We start from the raw sequence: 14,600 nt of genomic DNA, 5'->3' as shown, positions 1-14,600 counted from the left end.
GTTAGGTAGAATTCGACGTGACGTTAAAAAGAACATATATCGCCGCACGCTTAATATCTTAACCGGAATAAGTCCGAAGTTCTACCCCATTACGTCTAAGCATGCTGTCCCTACCCCATCTTTGCATCACTATAATACTCCCCGGTCCTGCCTGCTTCGTGCAATGTACCTTCGTCTTCTCTCTCTCTCTCTCTCTCTTCTCCGCCATAAAGCGTCCCCTTGGCCATCCCCCTTGATTATTTTCCATAGGCGTGGCGCCTAATTAAAATGCCTCTTTCGTCCTATATCGATCACGACTCCGGTCCTCGCTCCACGTATGCCATCTCGTATGATTTATCGACAGCTCGTTTGTCTCGTTGTCAAGAATTTACGACAAATTTTGTCGTATTTCTGATACGGCTCGCTAACGAGACGGTTCGCGAGTTTGTACAAATTCTGAACGAAAATTAGAATTGGATATCGAAGACGTAGAATATTCGCTCGAGAAATATACTTTTCATGGTAGAATGGAAAGATAGAGAGTTTTGTTACTATCGATCGACTTTTTCCGATTTTGTTCGACGATCTTAAAGCTGTACATCTTTTCGAGATCAAGGCGGTCCGCAGCTTCTTAACACCGAGTGCTACGCCAATGCCGAAGGGTTGAGATCGACCGTTGGTGGGTGTCTCCTCTCTTTATCTCCTTGCACAGATTTTAATATAAATTATAATCTAATGTCGTTTCTTAATACCTTTTCAGCCCTCGTCCGACGTCGTTCTTTCTACCCCGATACGGTCGGGTCATTATTAGGGATTTCTCATTACGCGATCAATCATTCCTGGGATCGCGAACCTAATTTCTTGCGTCAATTAATATCGCGATGGTGAGCATCGACAGAAGACCGTCGACGGTATTCCTTTCTCACCCTTCGATCTCGTCGTTCGTTATTCCCATCATACTCGAATCTGGCCCTAACGTTATACGACAATTATTCTTATCGAGACTCTGCTCGTTACTTCGATAATTTCTTAACGCTTCGACGTCGTCGTCTCGTTCTGGTTTGTAAATTTACGTCACGATTACGGGGACTTGCAAATATTTTCACGAATCGTGCATCACACATCGTACGTTATTCCTATCATACTCAAATCTGGCCCTAAAATTTATACAACAATTATTTTTATCGAGACTCTGTTTGTTAGTTTGATAATTTCTTAACACTTCGACGTCGTCGTCTCGTTCTGGTTTGTAAATTTACGTCACGATTACGGGGACTGGCAAATATTTTCACGAATAGTACATCACACCGAATAAAATTTTTCTAACGAAAGAACCTTGGCACGATAATAAAAAAACGATTGTACAAATGTCTTGTAAAGACATGGAAGAATTTTCGAGCGCGTAATACTCGGAAAAAGTGTACCGAACGCACATTATAATACAATCAAGAAAGGGAATCGTCCAAACGAAAATCGAAATTGTGACATAATAATGTTTAGTGGATTGTTTTCGAAGGAATTGATTTCTCGGTTAAATTTTGCTCACGGATAGACGTGCACGTTACTTTCCTCCGGAAACTACTCGAATTTGTCGAGAAAACTTCCTTGCGTCTTCGATAGTTTTCTGGTATTACGAGGGTGGAATGTTCGAGGGTAGTTTCATCCCTTAAACCCGTGTTACAGCAATGGAAAAAAAAATACTCTTATTTTCGTCGCTCTATGAACCGACTAAATTCCATGAAAACCTTCCAGACGGGAGGATACGCGTATCCCTCGACTTAACAAAATGCAACATCAACCTTGTCGATTTTCCTACGAGAAATCGATCGACACACCGTCTGCGATTCGTAAGACAATAAAAATTGCAGAGTGGAGATACGGGAGGTTGATTTGGCGAAGAGTTTCTCCGACGCCTCGAGGTGGTACGGAGGACGGGAGCAAAGATAGAGAACAAACCGATGGATTTATGTCTCGGACTAGGAGGCATCATCGTTCTCCCCCTCGATGGATAGATCTAGAGGGGGGTGGTGGGGGGAGCAGATATACACGCTCCCGTGGCTCTATCTCTCTCGATTTCTTCCCTCCCTGTGTTTACCCCGGTACGCAACGCCCTGGCTCCCCGTATTTACGCGCAAATACGCGTATACAGATATGTGTACACGTGTCCTTCGTGTTTGCCTTCTTATATCTGGCCATATCTCGTCTTGTCTGGCGGCTAGCATCGAGAACTCGCCGCGAATCGCTTCCCGAAATCGTATCAGCCCCCTCGGAGGACTACGGATTACGTGTTCCTGTTTCCTGTTCTTGTACCATGCTCGGGATGTTTCCACGGTGTGTATACGTACAGTTCTCTACGCAATTATTGAAATTGAAAGACGCATTACGGAACGAGGAACAAAATTTTCTTGGAGACAGCATTTCGGACGATTGTGTTCGAGTAACTCCAAATGATTCCTCGGATCGTGTCAACCCTCTCAGAGAACTTCAGATTATGTGTTTTTTTTTAGTACATGTCTTGAGTATAGTTGTATGGAATTATCAAATATCAATGGAATATTATCGAGCAAGAAACTAAATTCTTTCTGACAGGAATTCGGAAGATTAAGAGTAAATTAATCGACCGATTTTTGCGCATTTTATATCGCAATCTATTACGATATAAAATCGGGATTTTACCAGTAAAATGCTCGACCATTCGTGCTCGACCCATTCACAGCCGATTGTTTCTACGTATTTCTTCCCAGATCGAATCAGTCGCTCGAGTATCGGAAAATCGCGCAGGAAACGAATAATTCGCGCGTGGTATTCGTCTCGATGTTCGACGGTTTTCGAATCACAGGAGCGCTCCAGTTATTCTAGCAAGCTCGGTAGGATGTTTCTCAGGTACGGGCGTAGCGATCATTTGTATAAACTCGGGCAACAAAAGGATTTTGAGGTGCACGCAACCGGCTGCCTCTAGATTTCCATTTGTTATTCCCGGTGAGGGGTTGTGTGTGCGCGTTCCCCGTGTACCCGCTCGCTCGCAGCCGACTCATTGAACTTTCGCTAAGTTATTCTTCAAACACAATGAGAGCAACTTAGTGACCTAAGTGATCTCGGAAGTTCGCAACTCGGGCCGCAGTAAATATCTGCGCAGTTAAATTCTTAACTTCGATGCCTGAGTTAGGGGTTGTCCGCGACGCTCTCCGCTGTTTTCGAACAATTCTCGTATATTTTTCCGTGCTCGATAGTTGCCAACGATAATTCTTAACGCACGTCCCGGTCGCTCGCGTGAAAATAAACCAATGCATCATCCTGTAACGGAAGATGCACACTCCCCCCACTTCTCTTCTTTCTTTTAATGCGATACAATGCCCGAGGCAACGTCCACGTAACCGTGCAACCTGCGAGTTGCGCTATTTTTCTTTTCGACCCTCTGAATACATGGTTTCGATGCACAGGGTGTTTTCGAACACGGTTTTCACACAGCACGCATCGATAAACTTGGACAAACCTCGCGCGGTATAAATATTTCCCATCGATTCTGGGTCTCGTTCAACGCGAAACGAATTTTACCGTGTTGCACGAGATCGGAGGATATTTCCAAAGTCGTCTTTTTTTCTTTGTAAATTTCTTTAGGCGGAAGAAATACGATTGTTCAGTTTCGCTTTTTAGTATATTTTAGCTTCTCTGTCGTTTCGAAGAGTAGATTTCGCGGGAGAAGATTGTAGCGGGATTTTTGTTAATCGTTTGTAAACGTGTTTACGAGAATCGACGAAACAGGAGAAAATTTGTAGAACGAAACACCATAGGATTCTCGACGACGTCGTCGATTTGGGAAGTCAACGGGGTGTCTCGTAACAAGGAAGAGGGAGATTGTTCGGGGGTAGGGGGTGGTGAGGGGGTAGCTAAACTTTGGACTTTGAACTTTGCCGCTCGAGTGACCCGACGGCCGTTTTATTTCACTCTCGGCCATTAACATACTTTTCTCGTGCATTTTTCCTACTTTCGGCCGGCATTTGCATAATTGTACGTCCATTGGCGTCGATTATCCACGTTACTCGGTGAAAAGGTCAACGGATATCGATAAATCCTTCGAGCGAAAAGTGAATCTTCGAGGGGTGAACATTTTCCGCGAAAAATTCACGTTCTTCTCGCCGCTCCACGGGTTACCGTTTCCGCTCGAACCGCTTCGCCGAGCGTTGTTCGAAAGTTTAAATAAAAAAAGAAACGGGACTCGTGACGAAATTTTCACCGAGGTGCTCGCAAGAACGACGAGTACCTAACCGAGGCACGGTAGAATTTAAAAAAAATTCAATATTGAGAATCTTTCTAATATTTTATCTTAATATATCAGAACCATATATACGATTACACTCAGTGCGTTGACAAATATTTTGCAAAATATAAAATTTACTACTTACGTCACACCTTCAAACGTGTCTCAATTTCTAATTCTGTAATATCATTTGTCTAGGAGCATATATTGTGTCTTTATTCTTCTTTGACGCTTTTTTGCCCTGCTAGACTCACACAGTGACAATCAGAATTAATTTCCACCCTCATGGAGTACGTGGTGCACCACTCGCTAGAGAGAACTTCGGATAAAGAAGATTCCACCGTGTACACGATCCCCTTTTCGAAGCGGAACGTCTAGACGAAGTTCCTTCGACCCTACGATTATTCACACCGCCGTGCAACGAGGATAACCTCGCGAGTCGTCTCGAGAAAACGCGAAACACCTCGACGAAATTAACCCCTTGCCTTACGATTCAAGTCTCGATCACGCGTGTCACAATCGACAGCAATACACAACACTCGCTGTCCTCGAGAGTGCTGAACTTTCTTTTCGAAGACATTGTACGAGAATTTTTCTCTAATATTTTCAAAAAAATATATTTGAACGTACGAACGTGGTCGACACTCGCTCGTAGTCGAGACTCACTCGTAGCTGATTGGTCCGATTTCCTTACCACGAGTCTCACCCCATAGGGTTTAAAGCGAATTAAAACCCGTCGAACTCCGCCTCGTGACGATCGCCAGCGGGAAGTTCGGTAACTATCCGCGGAAAAAGAATCTAATCGCGCGTCGAGGAAAATCTCATTTCGACGCGCGTTGTCTCGCGCATCTCACACAGTTCGGTGAAAATCTTTTCCCTATGGCATCGTCCGAACGGGTAATTTCGCGAGCGGAGACGTTTATTGCTCGTGATAGCCGAGGACGCGGTGACAATAAGAACAGAAAAAAAAGAGAGAAAAAATAGAGAACGCGCGCGCGCTCTAAAGAGAGAGAGAGAGAGTGAGGGGGGAAGAGGGAACGAGCAGACCGTGGTGGAAGAGGACGGTGCGCCGTGGCAGCAAAAGGAGAAAAACGCTGTCGGCGTTGCTCGCAGGAAAGCTCTTTCGAGTCAGCTACGGCCGAGAGGAGAGGAGAGCTTTTTCGTCGGGGCGCGTGCACGTATGACCACGACCACCTACGACGACGTCGACAACGACAACAACGGTAAAAAGTTGTAGGAAAGTAAGCCTATCGTGGGAGGCGTGGATCGTGGAGCTTTACCCCGCGCGTGCACTCGACTCCCCCTCTCCCCGGAAAGTTGCTGGTTTCGGGAGTGGGGGGTGCACGGTACGCGCCTGCGCGGTCCTCGCGCGAGAGAGACAGACGGCCCGCGGATGCGACACGGTGAAGACATGAGAGAGAGGGATGGAAAAGCTCGAGAATTTCGTGGCCGGGATGGCCGCGCGGGGAGGAACGTCGGGAATCGCCGGGGCAGGACTCCAGCACTCCTCCTCGAAGATCGAGGCCGCGAGGACTTCGTTCCTGCGCTCGTACCGAGGGTACGAATTTTTTCCGAGGGGATGATTTCTTTCCGTTCATGGTCGCCGTACGGCCAATTATTTCGAATTGTTTCGCGGCAGACGTCACGGTCCCCGATGGTAGATCGAGTCACTCGAAAGCGCGACTATGATTAATGGTAATCAACGTTCTTCGATCGTTCCACCGACCGTGATATCGAAGTTCGTCGACTCGACGATGCAAAACGCTCTTCGCGACTATAACGCGGGACACCGGCTGCAACAGCCACTTCTTCGCGTCATTAACATTTCACTCGAAAGCGATTCGGCTTCGAAACTTCTGGCGCTTCTGGGTTTTTTTTTTCTCTCTTCGTTTCTCTCTCTCTCTCTCTCTCTCTCGTTTTTTTTCTTTTTCCAACGTTAACGAGTCCCGGCACAGTTGGAAAGTATCGACGCAAGAGTGCGATGTAGGACCAGATGCCACCCGTATTTTCCGATCGCTAACGAGATACTCGCGATGGCGCTGTTTACGAAACTTCCACGGCGAGCGATTGTTTCGAAACGCGGGCGGTAGTTAATATATAATGCTCGCGTAATTCCCGTACCGGTGGCGGGACATCGATCGTAATTGCTCGCGGAAATAAAATCGGAGTTCCGGCTCGGCCTTGGCCCACCGGGAACAATTTTGCTCGATGTTTGACGCGATAAGTTCGATACGCGTTTCCATCGGGAAAAATGTTTGCTCGGTGTTCGACGCGCTAAGTTCGATACTCGAGGACTAAATAATGCTACGAAGCGGAGACCGAAGAGGGAATTTCGTTCCGCTCGTGGTTCGTATTTATCGTACGATGCTCTCTACCGTAATTTCGATCCTTTTTTGCGAGTAATGAAACAAGAAAGTAACGTACGAAATACACAGAGTGCGTTTCTCAGTCAGGGTGAATTATTCAGGTTGTTCGGAGAAGTCATTTCGTTCTCCAAAATGGAGAATATATGATTCAATAAAATGTTTATACGCTCTAAAAAAATCGTGTTTCATTTCTACCAAAAAAAAAAATATGAAATGATTTTCCGAACTCAATAATTACGATCGAACTCTTGTCTTGTTTTCGAGTCAATGGAAATACTTTATCCTCATTCTTCGTCTTATTCTCTCGCAATTCCAAAAGAAGGAATAACAATTGTCCAGGAGTTCAAACGAATCTGTGGATAAAATAAAAAAATGCAAATTGACCGTTCAGATTTAACAAATTGTAATCGTCTTAAGGTCCAATACTCGTATGCAAATCTACGAAAGGGTGATGGTTAATTTGCGACAGCTTTATCGAACGCCCGGACGAGGTATCGATTTATAATATTTCGCGTTTACTTTGCGCGCAGTGTCCTTTCGAGGGAACTCGTAGCGTCACTTCCGGCAATTATATGAAGGTTAATTAACGGAAATGTAAGGAACGCGACTGCTGATGGTGTGTAAATACTAATCTAGTAAGGCTCTTAATGACGAAGGAGAGCGAAGGAGGAATTTAAACGTCTGTAATACTCAGCCCCCTCCCGTTTCGCACGCGGTTGAATATAGAAGATTCTTGCGTTAAACCGTCGTGGCGCGTGTTAAGAATATTCGCGATATCAACGCACCTTTAATTCGAATTTTCCGCGCGGTTGCGTACGGAAAGTAATCTCAATAATTGCTCGTTAGCTGCTCGCTCGAAGTTGGCTCGACACGCACTGGAACTGTCGGTAGCTAAGATATCTCTAGGGGGAAGCATTCGAGCTCTCTATCATCGATTTAGATTTTTCTCGATCGATTTAACGGACGAAAGTAGTTCGTTCTATCTCCACTCGAAACTTCACGGATAGTTCAACTTCCTTCATCTAACTTCTCTGTGTGTTCGCTATTCTACTTGTTGTCAATCTAATCGACCGAATTCTGCAAACTGAACCGACACTGAATTCTACCACGATTCTGCTATACATTGCGGCTATAGAGTGCCCTATTACGTTCGAAGCGATAGGGTTACGTACCGATGGTACGTATGTACGCGCTCGGACGTTAATCTCTATTGTCGCGGACATTAGTGGACTACGGTGTGAGTAATTGATGAGCAACTCGCTATCGCGGCGAATCGAAGCTCCTTACAGCTTGGTATCGTTGTACGTACGTCGTCTCTATACCGGTGAGTCGAACGATGCTTTTCAATGCGATGTATACGATACGCGGTTTCAGTCGTTTAATCGAACGAAGAAAGTTTCAACGTGGAACAAGAAACCGTACTTGTGTCTCTCGGAAGAGGTTCGAGTTGTTAAAATTGTGAATCGACGAATCTCGACGATTTTGAGAATCGATCGAGCGTTCGTGAGATTCCCATTCGAACGAACATCATTGCCAATGGAAATCGTAACGAGTCGAACCGGTGATATTTGTAATTGAAAATAAAAAAGAAAAACCTACCGTGTGAAAAGTTTGACAATTAACGGACCACTGATATTTCCTCGTCGATCGTTTAAATTTTAAATTTACTTTTCGACGATTCGTTTCTCGACCGGAGTTCCGCGTTTTCTCGTATAATTTTCCGTTTGTTCGTTTCTTGGTAATAGATCTCTCGTTCGCGCCATCCTCGCGGTTTTACGTTTCCCTGCGTAAATTTTCGCGTGAATTTTCAATTCTACCACCTCTCGAGCACCTCTCCTCCCCAGCCCCTTCCCCTTTTCCAACAGCAGTTCCTTACCGTGGAACTTTCGGAGGAAGCTGAAAGAAGCAGAAGTTGCCAACGGTTGGCGAAAGGAAAAAGAGAGAGAGAGAAAGAGAGAGAGAGGAGCTGGAAGGAGTACTTCATTGGTGGAACTTAATCCACTTAATAGATTCTAAATGGAGTAACTCTGATCTGGCAGGACATGACCGTTTCTTAAGCGTCGGAATAAAAAGTTCTTGTCCTGTCGGTAGGCGAGATAACGGTCGTGGTGCTATTTCCGTGGGAGCTCGCTCTTTAAACGGAGACATTAATGAATCAACTCAATTTCGGTCGACCGCTGAATAAATTAACGACGCGAGAACCTTCGTTAAGATCGGGCGGGAACGACGCAAACACGTGAGAACGTTGTAAGCGTTTGGCCGCGACACCGGGAATCGAATATGCGAAATAGATAACGAACTTTTAACGCAGAGCGACACAAATGAGCGAAAAATTAGCCCGGTGACTCCACCGATAAGATCGTTGGGGCTTCGAAACGCTTTAAAGTTGAAGTTTACCGAACCTTGTCCGCGTCCGAGGCAAGCTTCGCCGGGTTAGTTTTATCGACGACTTTCAACGGCAAAACTGTTATTTTTGTAGAGTTAACCAGAGTTTCGAACCAGAAACGAATCAAGTAATTTATCAGAGGGACGATTGAAAATGCTCTTTAGGAATCGTTCCTTTTAATTTCCGATTTATACGTTGAAAGAGCAACCAGTCTCCGATGTCGCCGTTATCTTTACCGAATAACGAATCGTTTACTTTTTGGTTAAATAAGGTTTCCATTGATTAAATAATCCCGCTCTGCGAGCAAAATGAACCACAACTTTTCTTTTCCATTCGAATCGGTAGATTCGTTTCTCTGAATTCTTTCACGTCAAGAATTTTCCCTTTCTGTTCGTTAAAAGATCCACGATCTCTCATAATTCCTCTTAAGAAAACATCTCTATCTGCTTCTTTAGCAATTTTAACGACCGCTCTGTGCTTCTGTCTCACAAAAATCATCGAATCGATCTAATAATTCATCCAGCAAGATTTCCGTTCTCCGTCAGCTCCACGAACATCCGTACACCTAACATTCCCTCCTGGTACCACTCTTACCAAAATAAATCGAGATCTCCAGGTTCGAGTCGGTAAATCTCGCGCACTTTGCTAATCAACGGCGCGCGAACATTGCCGGACACGGATATAACAATTCGGGTAGGGCGTGACGGAGGTGGGGGCTCGTTCGCAAAGCGACGCGACGTGTAAAATATGAAATTCTAAACAGTCGAAGCTGGACAACCCTCCCACGGTCGCTGCAGCAACGTGTTGCAGCCCCTGAAATATAACCGATGGTGGAGTCCTCCTCCGCGAGTCGCTAACGGCGCATGCAAACTAACACGAGGCTACGTCGATCCCTGGGCGTTCATCGTCGCCGATAAATATTCAGCCTGGGCAAGGGTGGAAGAACGCGTTCGGAGATCCGGGCGAAAAGTGAGTTTATTCCCGATCGAGCGCCAACGAACCTCGGACAATTTTCGAGGGATCCGTCGGAGATACCGTGGCGCGTTCGCTTGCTTTTGACCGTCTCTCGAGCAACGGCTGGGAGAGGGGGACGAGACGGAGGGGTTCCGGGTGTATTGGTGCAGCTTCAAGGGTGGTGGCCAAAGGGAGAGACGCATCGGTCTCCGTAGCTAATTTATGACTTCGGAGGTGAATTTTGCGCAGGAAACACATCAAAGTTCAGTAACGGTCAATGCAACCCGTACACACATACACAAAGTGAGAGAGAGAGAGAGACGGAGAGAGACGGAGAGAGAGAGCGAGAGAGGTAACCAAAGGAGAAGAGAGGAGAGAGGCAAGGAGGAACCGAGAGAAAGAGAGAGAAGCTTCACGGACGGTAAAGCAACCACGGGCCGGGCTCTAACTACGTTAAAAGTTTTAATATTAGTTTAGTCGACGGCCACGGTAGATTGAGACGTAATTCCAGGTAATACCACGGTTCTACGAGCTACTTCCAGCTAATACCGAACGAAACGCGTTCTACAAAGGACCCTCCAGCCCCCGCGCTCCTTAATCTGCATTAAACTCGACGTTCGGTAGCCCGCCTACCGTCGACGAACGAGCTGCTGTCCGCGATCGTAAGGCATCTTCGGTTTTCGCGTACGATTCCGTTGTCGTTTACCCTCTTTCGTTCCCTGTGTGCTACGACCAACCACTCCCGAGACCCTTCGGGGGACCTGAGTGGACAACGAGAGTACGCTCGCAAGACCACCGGTCTCGTGGAAATCGTTCTAACGCGAGGAACTGGGAAGAATATACTTTCGAGCGATTGTCACGATGCGAGAGTAGTTTTTTCGTTCGTGAATCGAAGCTTGGAGAATAATGGAATAATCTACTTAATAAATCTTGATCGCTACATCTGTGTTTGGAAGCATTTCTTCGAACGTGGTTTCACAGGGTTGTAATATGAGGAATTGGGGAGAATGGTTTCGAGCGATAGTCACGATGCGAGAGTAGTCTTCTCGTTCGTGAATAGATGCTTCGAGATCTTGAAGAGTAATGGAATAATTTACTTTGTAAATTTTGATCGCTAAATCTGTGTTTGGAAGCATTTCTTTGGACCTGGTTTCACAGGGTTGTAATATGAGGAATTGGGGAGAATGGTTTTGAGCGATAGTCATGATGCGAAAGTAGTCTTCTTGTTCGTGAATAGAAACTTTGAGATCTTGAAGAGTAATGGAATAATTTACTTTGTAAATTTTGATCGCTAAATCTGTGTTTGGAAGCATTTCTTCGAACGTGGTTTCACAGGGTTGTAATATGAGGAATTGGGGAGAATGCTTTCGAGCGATAATCACGATGGGAGAGTAGTCTTCTCGTTCGTGAATAGAAACTTTGAGATCTTGAAGAGTAATGGAATAATCTACTTTGTAAATTTTGATCGCTAAATCTGTGTTTGGAAGCATTTCTTTGGACCTGGTTTCACGGGGTTGTAATATGAGGAATTGGGGAGAATGGTTTTGAGCGATAGTCACGATGCGAGAGTAGTCTTCTCGTTCGTGAATAGATGCTTTGAGATCTTGAAGAATAATGGAATAATCTACTTTATAAATTTTGATCCCTAAATCTCTGTTTAGAAGTATTCGTTTGGGACAAATTGGAAGCAGAATACTCCAAATTTGATTTCGAAGCACTTTGTTTACTTCTTTGAGATTCGTTACTATGATTTAGAGTTCTACCATCACAGAAACTTCATTAAGTCTAGATTTTTTTAAACAGTAAGGAAAAGAGTATCGTCAGATACCAAGAACTGAGCACGTACGTGAAGTATGTACATTATTTTTACAGAAATGTGAAATCGAACGGTGCCAAGTAGTATAGGGTGTTTGCAAATTCGCGGTGTAACGTTTCCACGCAAATGGTATTCATCGAACCGAATAAAAAAGGGCTTCCAAGTTCTGAAATAAAAAGGCTTCGGACGCACGAAGGTATTCCGTATGTCTTTCGCCCATTTGAATGCATATCTCAGCGCCACCCTTCGTTGAAGTTTACAGGGACTCGGAAACTTCGGTCGTTCTCTTCACGGTTCGTCAGAAATTAAATAATAACAGAATAATACGGTCTAGAACTATTAACGATGAAATGGTGAGCAACTGGGATGAAGAACCTTTTATCGGTAAGAAAGATGGTGCTTCAGAAGAGAGCTGGAGGACTCTAGACGGAATTTAGATTCAGCGATCAGAAGTTTTGAAAAAGATCATTTCGCTACGATCAGGATTTTGTGTCTCGTAAACTAACGACTAGTAAACATCGAGTGCAGTTTTCGTAGCTCGATGCAATATTGGTGCATTCTTGTTCGAATATTATTCCCTCGTGTCTCGAACATTAAATGCATTCCCCGTAGCTCTATGCACTATTGATACCGTTCACATCGGTGAAACGTTATACGAGTAGAAAATTATTACCGCGAAGTCGCAATTTTGCAATAAACGTTCCCTCTTCCATCGGATTCGTCCGTTCGAGACTCGCCCAGAGGAAATCTTACCTTTCGCGAGTACTCTCCCGCGAATGTTCCCTCGTTTCTCCATCTCTCCCGAATTAACACCCTTTCGCGAGATTTGCCCGTCGAAAGTGTCTTTCCGCCGAAATTAAGACGTCTCCCGAGAGACGCCGGTTTGTTTATCGTCCCGCTGTAAATATTAATAAAGTGTCGACTAACGAGTTAAACATGCCGGAGAAAGCTCCGTTAAGAACCGGTAGAAAGTTCCGTCGTTTAACCAGTCCTTCGTTATTTCCTATCCAGCGTTGCGTCGAATGCATTTCCGGTCGAATCGAGAAGCATGGGTTCACGAATGTGCCGCGTATCGAACTGGTTTCTTCTCCAAACCAGGTATATTTTCCAAAAAAAGGAAAAAATAGAAAAATGAAAAAAAAAATGGAAACCTCGACGTCGAACGAGCTAGGTCCGAATTCCGAGTTCTTATTTGCGAGCGATCGGCGAGGGTGCAGGTTGCGGGTGTTTGGACACCATCGAGGGATGCTCACGGTGGACGTTTCCGCGCGACGTTTTCGTCACGCGGGGCTTGACGTTTTCCCCCGGACGAAAGAAAAGAAGAGGACTCTCCGCGGCGAGCGGAGAACCGGGATGTACGGAGGAGCGGGAAAAAAAATGCACCTGCGACGGGTAATAATTTGCGCCGTCCAGGCAGCCTAAGGGATGGGTCGTCGCTGGGCGCTACGGATGGGTGGGTGGTTTAACGTGGGTGGCCGAACCGGTTGGCGGGGGGGAGGAGGTGGCTGGAAAAGGAAATAACTCGGAGGTGGACCACGCGTTTTGCTTGGAAGCTCGTCTCCGTACCAGCAAAATCGTACTACGCCCTATCTTTCTCCTCCTCCTCCTCCTCCTCCAGCTCCTCCACCTCCGCCTTCGTCCGCCTCTCTGGTCTCTCTCTCCTCTCTCTTTCTGCCTGTTACCCCCCTCGCTCCCTTCCTCGAAGGCGAGTCGATGCGTGCGTACGAACACAAGCGAGAAAAGTTTTACTCTCACCACCACTAGCTCGCGGTACCGCGCATCCAACCTCCTCTCCGCTTCTCTCCTTCACCGTTCCTCACCCTGTCCTGGCCGTCTGTGTTGCCCACAGAGTCTCTCCGTTCCTCTCTCTCTTCCTGGTTCTCTCTTTCCCTCTTTCCAGCTCTCTCTCACCCTCTCTCTCTCCGTTTCTCTCTTTCGCTCTGTCTCTCGCTCCTCTCCACTAATCTAACTCCTCGCGAGCGCGCACAACGACGCGTCCCGACGGTGTAGCGACGCCGGCGGTCCTCTCTCCTCACCAATACCGGCGCGAAATCCTCCTCTGGCTCCTTCCACTTCCACCTCCGTCTCTTCGTTCTCCACCTCCTCTTTCCTACGGCGTCCTCCTACCGACGCTGTGTACGACCTCTCGGGGTTGCTCGTGGAAAATCGGCGCTCGTCGCACGACGTCGCGGCGCGGACGGTTTGGACGGAATCCCGTTGGGCTGGCTAACGTCGATCACGGGGTCCACCGGCGGCTACCTCTTTTGAATATCGTAAACCGCGCGTTCTCGTCAACTGGAACCGAAAACGAGGGGACCCGAGTAAACCACACCAGTGACCGCGTTTCCATCGTGGCGGGATCCTCCGCGAGGATTTCCAACCGCCCATCGCGGCGACGTGAGATCCAACATCACCGTTTCCTGTCCTCGTTCCAGTCGAACACGTAAGTACCACAATCGTGACAATCTCTCTCTTTCTCTCTCTCTCTCTGTTTCGTTTGCACGCGACAATGATTCGGAGATCGAGTCACTACGAACGTCACCGTTCCATCGTTTCGATCCGTGGTGAACGAGGATAACCCGATCTTGCGTAGAGAGGATCTCGCGAGCGCGCGTTCGTCTTCTCGATCGCGCGTTTCTAGATTAGATCGTCGTGCGTTGTGTCGTTTCGATGGTTTCCGCGTTGAATCACGATCGTCGATCGTAAGGGCTGTTAGAATCGGAGTATTGGTTTCTTTAAATACGTTAGAACGTGAGAAGGTAGCGCGTTTGTGTCCTCGATCGCGTTGTGTCCTGCGTTCATTGATAATCATCGATTGTAGGGCTAGTAGAATCGTAGTAT

This window comes from Ptiloglossa arizonensis, chromosome 9 (assembly GCF_051014685.1).
Source record: "Ptiloglossa arizonensis isolate GNS036 chromosome 9, iyPtiAriz1_principal, whole genome shotgun sequence".
NCBI classification, from domain to species: Eukaryota; Metazoa; Arthropoda; class Insecta; order Hymenoptera; family Colletidae; genus Ptiloglossa; species Ptiloglossa arizonensis.
Note: the sequence above shows the minus strand (reverse complement) of the source record.